This window comes from Salminus brasiliensis, chromosome 12 (genome assembly GCF_030463535.1).
Source record: "Salminus brasiliensis chromosome 12, fSalBra1.hap2, whole genome shotgun sequence".
NCBI lineage: Eukaryota > Metazoa > Chordata > Actinopteri > Characiformes > Bryconidae > Salminus > Salminus brasiliensis.
Genome location: NC_132889.1, coordinates 33,881,832 through 33,894,484, shown reverse-complemented (window position 1 = coordinate 33,894,484; position 12,653 = coordinate 33,881,832). Strand labels below are relative to the sequence as shown.

General features: G+C 42.3%; 1 long non-coding RNA gene across 1 annotated transcript in view; it reads left to right on the top strand.

Moving 5' to 3' along the window:
• Positions 1–11,414, top strand: part of LOC140574478 (uncharacterized) — a 13,533-nt gene extending 2,119 nt beyond the window's left edge. Inside the window, exons 2-3 of the long non-coding RNA XR_011980740.1 lie at positions 6,106–6,316; positions 11,149–11,414. This is a non-coding gene — a long non-coding RNA (uncharacterized lncRNA). The remainder of the gene's footprint in view (positions 1–6,105; positions 6,317–11,148) is intronic.
• The last annotated feature ends 1,239 nt before the right edge of the window (positions 11,415–12,653 follow it).

The window sequence follows — 12,653 nt, the reverse complement described above, 5'->3', positions numbered from 1 at the left end:
GACCAGTCTGGGCTTTGGGGAAAACAGCAGAAGAGAACAGAAGTGTGGAGAAACGCTGAAGCCTAATAGGAAGGAGACATCATGGCCCAGGAGGGAGTGTCAGAGTGAGAAGAACAGGACGAGAGCTGTGGATTTTAGATTTTAGGAGGGCAGGCAGCTTCGGGTACAGTACAGTACAATTTGAAGAGTGACGAGAGTCCCTTTGCTTGGGATTTACAAAAGCTAAAGGATCCAGAAAAGAGGTTTCTGCCCGCATCTCAGCATGTCTCGCTGATGTCTCTTCTTGGATGGCAGCTCACCACCTCAAACTTAACCCCAGCAAGACAGAGCTGCTGTACATCCCGGGAACTGCTGGACCTAAAAAACCATCTTGCCATCACCTTTGAGAACTCACTGGTCACTCCTTCTACAGAAGCTCGAAGCCTTGGTGTAGTGATGGATGATCAGTTATTGTTCTCAAGTCATGTCGCAAACGTAACTCGGTCCTGCAGATTTCTCCTGTACAACATCCGGAGAATTCGACCCTTCCTCTCTAGAGAGTCGCCAAGGTGCTCGTTCAGTCTCTCGTCACTTCCAGACTTGACTACTGCAGCTCTCTTCTGGCTGGTCTCCCTCTGCGCACCATCAGGCCCCTGCAACTTAATCAGAATGCAGCAGCACGGGTCGTCTTCAACGTTCCTAAATTCAGCCATGTCTCTCCACTGCTGTGTTCTCTCTTTACTGGCTTCCTGTAGCTGCTGCCCACATCAGATTCAGAACCTTGACGCTGGCCTACAAAGCCAAGACTGGACCAGCCAGCCCCTCCTTACTTGATGGCAATGGTCAAAAGCTGATCCGCACCAAGGGCCCTTCAAGCTTCAAGTACGGCTCGTCTCGACCCGCCATCCCTCAAAACCCACGGAAGACGAGCGTCCAGGCTTTTTTCTGTCCTGGCACCAAAGTGGTGGAATGAGCTTCCTCTGGGTGTCCGAACGGCAGAGTCCAATGCTCGCTGTCTTCAAACCCAGACTGAAGACCCTCCTCTTCTGAGAGTACCTGGGTGAATAGCAGAGTGGTCTCCTTACTGACTTGTGTTTAGTAGAGTCTAAACTTAGAGGATCTTTGAATTATTAGCATTTTCAAACTAGCTGAGGTTCTTCTTGGGTAAATAGCAAAGCACTCTTGTAAGTCACTCTGGAGAAGAACATCTGCTAAAGGCCTTAAATGTAAATGTAAAGAGGAACAGCAAGTGTCCAGCACCTAACAGTAGGACCCCTCGTGCCACCAAAACAGCTCTGACTCGTCAAGCCATGGACTCCACAAGACCTCTGAAGACATCCTGTGGGATCTGACACATAGACATTAGCAGCAGTCCTGTAAGTCCTGTACATTGTGATGTGGGACCTCCATGGATTGCATCAATGAGCCTCAGGTGCCCATGACCCTGTCTGTACTGTACTGTACTGTCCACTGCATACCGGGAACAGCCCACAAGACCTGCCTGATGTTTTGGAGATGCTCTGATCCACCCATTGGATTGCCCATTGCCCATTTCCCCTGCTTTTAACTACTCATCGCCTTCAAGAACTGACTATTCATTTGCTGCCTAATATGTAGATCCCATCTCTTCACAGGAGCCACTGTAACCAGATCATCAGTGGGGTTTTTTATTACTTCACCTGTCAGTGGTTCTAAATGCGATGGCTGATCGCTGTACATCATATATACCGTCAATGGTTGCTTGGAATGGTTGTGGGCTCTTGCTGGAGCTCCCCTTAGCTGTTGGTTTTGTAAGGTTGCTGCTCATTGATTTATCCATAGGTCACCAGTGAGCACAGCCACTTTAAGAGCCATTTAAAAGCTGCATTTCAACGAGGAGGCCACAGTGGCTGATTCTGTCACAGTGACAAATAGCACATAAACAGCTAAGCTGCATACAATGGAGGATTCAACACCATATGGCTACAAACATACATACATACTAGGACACTATATGTCCTAATGTTTGTGGACAGCCCTTCTAATGAATGCATTTTGCTACTTTAAGCTGCACCCGTTGCTGACACTGACGCGAACAACACATACCCAGCTTGTCTAGTCCCTGTAGAGAAGCACTACCAATAGAATAGAGCTCTCTGGTTAACATGAACCTGTTGGCTCCATGCTGTCTAATGGCAGGTGTGGGCTATAGAGGGGCATAAAGCCCCCCAGCACTGAGCAGTGGAGCAGTGGAAGAACTGTGTTCTCTGAAATGATGGATGGTGGAGCTCCATCCAATACTTTTGGGATGAGTTGGGGGATTGTGACCATCCAACATCCTGTCCACACTAATGCTCTTGTGGCTGAATGCAATCAAATCCTTACAGCAAGCTGGTCATCATCTAGTCTTTCTTAGAAGGTCTAGTCTTGAAAAAAAGCTGGCCAACTAGTTCATTTTAGCTGGGCCTACTGGTGAACCAGTATGGTCAGGTAGGTTATGCTGGTCAACCTTTGGGGCCCCCCATACCACCACCTCAGCACCAGATGCTTCATCATGTCATAGGGAGAGAGATATTATGCAATACGCAGAAACGCCCGGGCCTTGATGGACCACCCAAGCGGTCAAACAGCAGCCCAAACAGTGGCAGCAGCCAACAGCAGAAATTGATTAACCTGGTATCTTTGTGCCAACTATGAAAGTAAATTAATATAAAAATAGTTTTTAACTTATAATAATATTTATAAAATATATATATTTTTTATCATGATATTTTGGTGCTCTTGGTGGTCCCCTGGTGGCGTTGGGGCCCTAAGCGTCCACGTAATTTGAGCATGCCCTGGGTCGGCTCTGCTAGCAATGCTGCTTCAGCGGAGTAGAAAATGGGGTAAAATTACAAATATAACATTTGAGAATATCCTTATATAAATATATTACATTTTATATCATATAAAATTTTATTCAGATCCTTTAACCCTTTAGGGAATGTTTTTGTGGGTTCACCCCAAATTTCAGGAGATTATATATATATAGCAATGATATAGCAATCATTTAATTTGTCCATTAAATTAAATAAAATCTTGCTCCACGCCCAGGTCAAATGTCAAACCCATGGCAACCCCTAATTTTATTGGACATGACATGTCATGTGACATTATATATATTAAAAAAAAACATCTAAATATGTAAAGGAACAGTTTAATAACTAAAAAAGTGGCCTGAGGGCAACACCATGCCATAGAACACCCCACAAGTCCTGTATGTTGTGAGGTGGAACCTCCATGGACTGCATCAATGAGCCTCAGGTGCCTGTGACCCTGTCTCCAGTTAACTGGTTGTCCATTTTTTCCTCAGAACACTTTGGCAGGTACTGTCCGCTGCATACCGTGAACACCCCACAAGACCTGCCTGATGTTTTATAGGTGCTCAGATCATAAGATTAGAAATATAACATTTCAGAATACGTTCATTCAAGAGCATCAGCATGGTTTGGAACTGACGTTAGTGTGCTTGGGATCATTGTCATGCTGAAAGACCCAGCCACGTTTCATCTTCAATGCATTTGCTAATGGAAGGAGGTTTGCACTCAAAATCTCACAATACACAGCCTCATTTATTCTTTCATGTACATGGACCAGTCGTCCTAGTCCCTTTGCAGAGAAACAGCCACAAAGCATGATGTTGCCACCCCCATGCTTCACAGTTGGTATGGTGTTCTTTGGATGCAACCCAGCATTCACTCTCCTCCAAACACAATGAGTTGTGTTTGTACCAAACAGTTCTACTTTGGTTTCATCTGACCATTAGACATTCTCCCAATACTCTTCCAGAACATCCAAATGCTCTCCAGCAAACTTCAGACGCGCCCGGATATGTACTGGCTTCAGCAGGGGAACACGTCTGGCACTGCAAGATCTGAGTCCCTGGCGGCGTAGTGTGTTACTGACGGTAGCCTTTGTACCATTGGTCCCAGCTTTCTGCAGGTCATTCACTAGGTCCCCCCGTGTGGTTCTGGGATTTTTGCTCACCGTTCTTGTGATCATTTTGACCCCACGGGCTGAGATCTTGCATGGAGCCCCTGATGGAGGGAGATTAGCAGTGGTCTTGTAGGTCTCCCATTTTCTGATTATTGCTCCCACAGTAGATTTCTTCACACCAAGCTGCTTGTCTATTGCAGATTCAGTCTTCCCAGCCTGGTGCAGGTCTACAATTTTGTTTCTGGTGTCCTTCGACAGCTTTTTGGTCTTCACCATAGTGGAGTTTGGAGTGTGACTATTTGAGGTTGTGGACAGGTGTCTTTTATACTGTTAATGAACAGGTGCCATTAATACAGGTAATGAGTGGAGGACAGAGAAGCCTCTTAAAGAAGAAGTTACAGGTCTGTGACAGCCAGAAATCTTGCTTTTTTGTAGGTGACCAAATACTTATTTTCCACCATTATTTGCAAATAAATTCTTTAACAATCAGACAATGTGATTTTCTCATGGTTGAGGTCTACCTATGATGTCAATTACAGGCCTCTTTACATTTACAGGCCAAGGAGAACTTGCACAATTGGTGACTGACTAAATACTTTTTTTCCCCACTGTATATACTGAGTGGTCACTAGGTGCTCAAACTGTAATACATATGTGTATGTGTATGTGTGTGTGTGTGTGTGTGTGTGTATGTGGTCATTCTGCCAGAGGCAAGGGCGACACAGGGTCCACCAGCGGCAGATAAGATAGCACATTCAGATTTTGCTCAGTAGAGCCTGTGAAGGACATGGCACTGTGTCCCAATACACAAACACACACATACACTCTCCCCATCCATCATTCCCTACACACACACACACACACACACACTGCAGCCAGTCACTAAGAACCAAACCAAACACACAGTTATTTGAGTAGAGCGGAGTGGAGATATCAGCCTAATGCAGGTGGGACTGTGGATTTTAATAACTCCAGTTCAACCCAACAGAGCACACTAAATAGTTGCCATGGAGACCATCAAGGTCGACATAAGGTCATGCTCTAGATCACAGAGCAACACTGAGGAACCTGCCAAGCAGAACTCCAAGAGCAGCTGAATGTTCCTCGTGGATTTTAAAATGTGCTGGACGTGGAGTGAAAACACTGCTAGAGGTCCATTCAGTCCATATATATGGAAATTCATCGCTTTTGTATGTATTTATATCAATGGACAAAAGTATTGGGACACCTGCTCATTCATTGCTTTTTCCGAAATCAAGGGTATTAAAAAAAAAGATGATCCTGCTTTTGTCAGAGTAACTGTCTCTACTGTCCAGCTCTTCTAACTGTGGAGCATTGCTGTGAGAATTTGATTGCATTCAGCGGCAAGAGCACTGGCGAGGTCAGGATGTTGGATGCTCACCACCCAACTCATCCCCAACTTCCCATCTCATCCGAAAGTACTGGATGGAGAACCATCCTTCATTCCGGAGAATAATGTAGTTCCACTGCTCCACAGCTCAATGCTGGGGGGCTTTATATCCCTCTAGCCCACGTTTGGTATTAGGCCGCATGGTGCCAATAGGTTCATGATATCTGACCTATAGAGTCCTATTCTATTGCTAGTGCTTCTCTACAGAGACGATTTATCTGTGTCAGCAATGAGTGTAGCTTAAAGTAGCTGAATGCATTCTTTAGAAGGGGTGTCCACAAACATTTGGACATGTAGTGTATATATATGTGGCACAGTATCAAAAACAGCCTGTTCAGAGCCTGTCTAAACCTGCACATCATAGAATATGGGAGAGGGGACCTAAGCTGGCATAAGGAACAGTGGAACCCATGTTCTGACGGGCATATCAAGGGCGTGCTTTAGTCATAGTGTGGAGAACCATGAAGACCAACGAATCATGCACTGGAGGGTACAATTTCATAACACCAGAGGAGTCAAGGGGTCAGCAGAGGGTCAATGGATGCTAGAGTGTGAGTGTATGTTATGTGTGAGCGCATAACCTCAAGGTGAAAGGGAGGATGATGGACAGATGAAGGGAAGGTGTGAAAGACTGAGGGAGTTTTTAATGACTTGTATTATTAATAATGTATCACTGAGCCTGAGAAAACACGCCTGCCTGCCTGCCGTCCATCTGTTAAACAACAAGCTGCTCTCTCTCTCTCTCTGTCTCTCTCTCTCAGGTTCTATCTCAACTCAAACTGCTGGTCACTGCACATCCAGGATTAGCCTCTCCACAGAACTCATAAAGATGCAGAAGATCATGGGGATCAAAAAGACTGCTGACCAAAGCTGGAAATCTCAGTCCGAACACGATGGGATCTGACCACAAAAGAGAGAGAGAGGGGAAAAGAAGAGTCTTTCAGTTGATGGGTCTTAAAAGAACCAAGCTGTGTAAGTGAGATGTGCGAGTGTGGAGAACCTTGTGTGTTTACGTCCAAGTCCAGCACCATTTGCAAAACTGACATCGAGGTTTGGTCAGGATCAGACATCACTGCTCTAATGTTTGTTGAGCTGGAGTCAAGATCATATTTCACAATTAAGCTTTTCATCGTCTGCCTCTCATCTTCAATCAGTTTTGATCTGCATTTCCTCTGTAATTCTTCTCCCTGCTTTATTCTTCCTCTTTAATTTTATTAGCCAATTATTGACCAATTTCAATCTGACTCACTGCAGCCACTCGTTTTGTTGACACTAGGCTCCACAAGGCTAAAGCAGGTTGACAAATTCATGTAAATAAAGTACAAAAAAAGAAGATGTGATGTAGTGTAAGGAGTCTTGCTCAAGGACTCTTATTGGTGTAGCGCAGCATAGCCTCCTAGACTGGGAATCCTGAGTTTAGACAGAATTCTGTTGGACTACAATTGAGCTTAGACCATTCTTTTGGACTACAGTTGAGTTTAGACCATTCTTTTGGACTACAGTTGAGTTTAGACAGAATTCTTTTGGACTACAGTTGAGTTTAGACAAAATTCTGTTGGACTACAGTTGAGCTTAGACCATTCTTTTAGACTACATTTGAGTTTAGACAAAATTCTTTTGGACTACAGTTGAGCTTAGACCATTCTTTTGGGCTACAGTTGAGTTTAGACAAAATTCTGTTGGACTACAGTTGAGCTTAGACCATTCTTTTGGACTACAGTTGAGTTTAGACAAAATTCTGTTGGACTACAGTTGAGCTTAGATCATTCTTTTGGACTACAGTTGAGTTTAGACAAAATTCTGTTGGGCTACAGTTGAGTTTAGATAAAATTCTGTTGGACTACAATTGAGCTTAGACCATTCTTTTGGGCTACAGTTGAGTTTAGACAGAGTTCTGTTGGACTACAGTTGAGCTTAGACCATTAGTTTGGACGACAGTTGAGTTTAGACTACAGTTGAGCTTAGACCATTCTTTTAGACTACAGTTGAGTTTAGACATGATTCTGTTGGACTACAGTTGAGCTTAGACCATTCTTTTGGACTACAGTTGAGTTTAGACATGATTCTGTTGGACTACAGTTGAGTTTAGATAAAATTCTGTTGGACTACAATTGAGCTTAGACCATTCTTTTGGGCTACAGTTGAGTTTAGACAGAATTCTGTTGGACTACAGTTAAGCTTAGACCATTCTTTTAGACTACAGTTGAGTTTAGATAAAATTCTGTTGGACTACAATTGAGCTTAGACCATTCTTTTGGGCTACAGTTGAGTTTAGACAGAATTCTGTTGGACTACAGTTAAGCTTAGACCATTATTTTGGACTACAGTTGAGTTTAGACTACAGTTGAGTTTAGACAGAATTCTGTTGGACTCCAGACGGGTCCAGAAAGAGTTTTCTCAGCTAGAGTCAGGTTCTGTCAGAATTTCGTCAGGCTACAGTTGGATTCAGTAAAATCTTGTCAGACTACAGCCGAGTTAACAGTTCTGCTGGGCTACAGTTATGTTTAGACAGAATTTTGTTTGGTAACAGAACTTTGCTGGGCTACAGTTGGGTTCAGGCAATTCTGATGGGCTCTATGGGGTTTAGACAGAATTTTGACTGGCTACAGTCGGGTCCTGACATTTTTTGGGCTTCAGTCGGGTTCAGACAGGATTTTGTTGGGTTATAGTTGAGCTTACACAGAATGTTGTCCTCCAGAATCGGGTTCATACAATGTTGTTGGACTACAATTTTACACATAATTGTCTTGGGCTGCAGTGAAGTTCAGACAGATTTATGCTGGGGCTGCAGTCTGGTTCTGAGGTTTGGAGGTTGGACTCAAGTAGAATGTTCTTGGTTATATTGGGGACTGATTAAAGCTAACTAGCCCACTGTATGCACCCTCTCTGCACCCTCTCGCTTTCTCTCTGTGACTTCATGTATTTTATTGGACTATTCTCAACCATAATTGTATGGTTAGACCAGACACACACACACACAGACACACACACACACATACATACAATCGATGAGGCACATATTTCGCTCCATCTCTCCAATCTAACACACAGGCACCATGATGGTGATGCAGATGATTATAATGGCAGAGTAATTTTCAAGGTCATAGTGATTACGGAGAAAACAGAGGGAGGGTGTGGTGGGGGAGGGGTGGGGAAAAAGAAGGAGGGGTGGAGTGAGGGTATGATAGAGAGAGGGAGTGAAGGACAGCGAGGGAACGGAGGGATAGAGAGAGTGAGGACGAGAGTGAGTGAAAAGGTGATGTGTGATGGAGAAAAGAGAGGGAAGATGAGGGGAAATGCAGATGAAGGATGGTGGACTATGAGGAGCTACAGTATATCAACCCAGAATGCGTGCTTGATTACCAGTCAATCAAAGGCATTCAGAGTCGAGGCACGTTACTAGACAGACTGAGCCTAAGATGTTGTTTGAGCATTTTTTTGTCTTGGGAGGCTCACTGAAGTGTTCTCAAGGTGACCTTCAGTCTCCATCACTGTAATATGAAAACTCCAGTCTCTGAGATGCTTCTTTCCAGGAGAAGGACGTTCCCCCAAGCGTATTTTTCAGTTTTAATGTTAAGGCTGAAAACTATTAATTATTCAGTAAATACTACAATTTGCTCAGTAACGTCCATGAAAACGAAAATGTAGCATGTGGTTAGTGGGTAAGAAATTGAGGTATGGGCCCACAGACAGGTCTTCTGGGTTTGAAAAGGTTAACTTGAATGTAAGTCAATTTTAAAGCACCTCTATTGGTCCCTTCATCCCAAACTGTTCTCACAATATACAAAATAAATCAAAGGAAAAGTTACAGGGCTTCGATAGCATTTTGTTAAACAGAATCTATGAAATAAATCATATACTACTTTCACTATTACTAATACTAGCATTACCACTATTACAACGTCTACTTCTACTACCATTTCTACTACTACTATTAATGCCATTACCACTGCTACTAATACTACTACTGTTATTATGCATATTACTACATCTACCACTACCACTACCACTACTACTACCACCACCACTTCTACTAACTACCACTACTACTACTAATACTACCACCACTTCTTCTACTACTACTACTAATACTTCCATCACTTCTACTACTACTACTACTACTACTAATACTACCACCACTTCTTCTACTACTACTACTACTACCACCACCACTTCTACTAACTACCACTACTACCACTACTACTACTACTACCACTACTACTACCACCACCACTTCTACTAACTACCACTACTACTACTACTACCACCACCACTTCTACTACTACTACTACTACTACCACCACCACTTCTACTAACTACCACTACTACTACTACTACCACCACTTCTTCTACTACTACTACTACTACTACTACTACCACCACCACTTCTACTACTACTACTACTACTACTACCACTACTACTACCACCACCACTTCTACTAACTACCACTACTACTACTACTACCACCACTTCTTCTACTACTACTACTACTACTACCACCACCACTTCTACTACTAGTACTACTACTACTACTACTACTACTACCACTACTACTACCACCACCACTTCTACTAACTACCACTACTACTACTACTACCACCACTTCTTCTACTACTGCTACTAATACTACCATCACTTCTTCTACTACTACTACTAATACTACCATCACTTCTACTAACTACCACTACTACTACTACTACTACTACTACTAATACTACCACCGCTTCTTCTACTACTACTACTACCACCACCACTTCTACTACTACTACTACTACCACCACCACTTCTACTAACTACCACTACTACTACTACTACCACCACTTCTTCTACTACTACTACTACCACCACCACTTCTACTACTACTACTACTACTACCACCACCACTTCTACTAACTACCACTACTACTACTACTACCACCACTTCTACTACTACTACTACTACTACTACCACCACCACTTCTACTACTAATACTACTACTACTACCACTACTACTACCACCACCACTTCTACTAACTACCACTACTACTACTACTACCACCACTTCTTCTACTACTACTACTACTACTACCACCACCACTTCTACTAACTACCACTACTACTACTACTACCACCACTTCTTCTACTACTGCTACTAATACTACCATCACTTCTTCTACTACTACTACTAATACTACCATCATTTCTACTACTACTACTACTACTACTACCATCACTTCTACTACTACTACTAATACTACCACCACTTTTTCTACTACTACTACTAATACTACCATCACTTCTACTAACTACCACTACTACTACTACTATTACTACTAATACTACCATCACTTCTACTACTACTACTACTACTAGTGCTACTACTACTAATACTACTACTAGTGCTACTACTACTACTACTAATACTACTACTACTACTACTACTACTACTGCTACTACTACCACCACTTCTACTACTACTACTAATACTACCGCTACTTCTACTACTATTACTACCACTTCTAGTGCCACTATTACAACTACTATTACTATTATTACTATTATTACTATTACTATTATTGCAAAAATTATAATAATTACAAATAATAATAATATAAATTACAATAATCATATGATAATAATAACAAATAAGGTGGCAGGGTGGAGTTGATGGAGGTTACTTTGGAATCCCTACACAGCTGTTCTCTTACCTTATTAATTATACTTAGTATTAATAGGATGTTAGATTTAGGCTGATGATGAAACGCTCTGTTACAATGAATTAAATAACAAATTCTCTGATCATTTTATTCTCCTCTTTTCCAGAGTCAGAAGTTCTTACTTCTACTCCTTAATGAAGTGCCTCTAAGCATGGGGTGAAGAGTACAAAACACCAAGAGGAAGTCTTCCTGCAGCCAACAGGGAGAAGATGTGAACAGTTCTGAAGTGTGGTATTTCATGAGGTTGAAAGGTTCAATTAAAACATCAATTATTAAAAGGAATCTATTCTGATATAATCTATTTAATTTAAAAGAATGATTTATTCAGGAGTAAACAGTAGCAAGAAAGCCAACAAAGATGCCACTGCGACTGAGCCTGCAGTCTAACACTTCCCTTCCCTGCTCACGTCATACCCGTAGTAGCCACATCGCTACATACAGTAAGCATGAATCTTTCTTTTTTTATTATTATACAATACATAATTAGACTCTAAACACTGCTTAGGTAGCATAGCCTTAAGTACTTGCATATAGCCTGGATTAACTGGATTAATTCATGGTTTAATTTGCTTGGAGGGACACTTGAGCTCACTTTATAGGATCAACTCTCCTTCTTTCTGCTTCCTTTCTCAAGTGTTATTAATACGAAGCTCAAGCAACAGCATGTTTAGTGTAGTTCAGAATTGGCCCTTTACTATAAATATGAGAATGCTTCAGTAAAAGTAGACTGAGGTCTCCTAAAATACTTCAATAATGGAAAAGCAGAATCCAGGAAAATGCATACAGAAGAATAGGTCTAAGTGCTTGTAATCTGGTACTTTCTGCTAACTGTAAATGTGTGTGTGTGTGTGTGTGTGAATGAGAGAGAGAATTTTGTATTACAAAATTGACTGCCGTTCATTTTTTGCAAGCCGTCGACTCATTTGCAACTGTAAATAGGAATTACGGCCTCTTTTTGTAGGCAATAAATGCTGAAGTTGTTCTCAAGGCTGCTGTAGCAAATCAAGAAAATGTCAACTGGAAAAGGTCCATTTTCCTTCCATATCACAATTTTCTCACTCCAGATGCTCACAGCCTCACATCACCATTCCACGCAAGACCTCTTTCAAACTCTCTCCTCTTAGCAGCATCAGAATAACTCTAATACGTTCATATAGGCTTGAAAAAAAGGCCCTGTCTCATCGATCCACAACAAAAAAGACAATCAGAAAGTGACCTTTTCAAAAACTTCCACATGACTGATGACTCCGAATGAGAAAATGGGCCTTTAACTTTGAGTATTGTCATCAAAACGTGGTGAAGAGCCCTCAGAAAACACTTTCCGATCGACATGATGATGAAGACCGTGAGTCAAAAGGCCGCTCTGTGGAAGTCTTTTATTTGGACTGTAGCCCAGCTTCGTACTGCAGGGCAATTTTAGTGCTATTCTGAGAACAGAGCCTGTGAAGACTGAGCGTCACCAATCACAGTCTTCATGCTGGTGTGTATGTGTGAGAAGATCCAATCCAAAAACTACACCACATGTCCAAATGTTTGTGGACACCCCTTCTAATGAATGCATTCCGCTATGTTAAGTTGCACCCGTTGCGGATACAGATGTGCAAACGCACC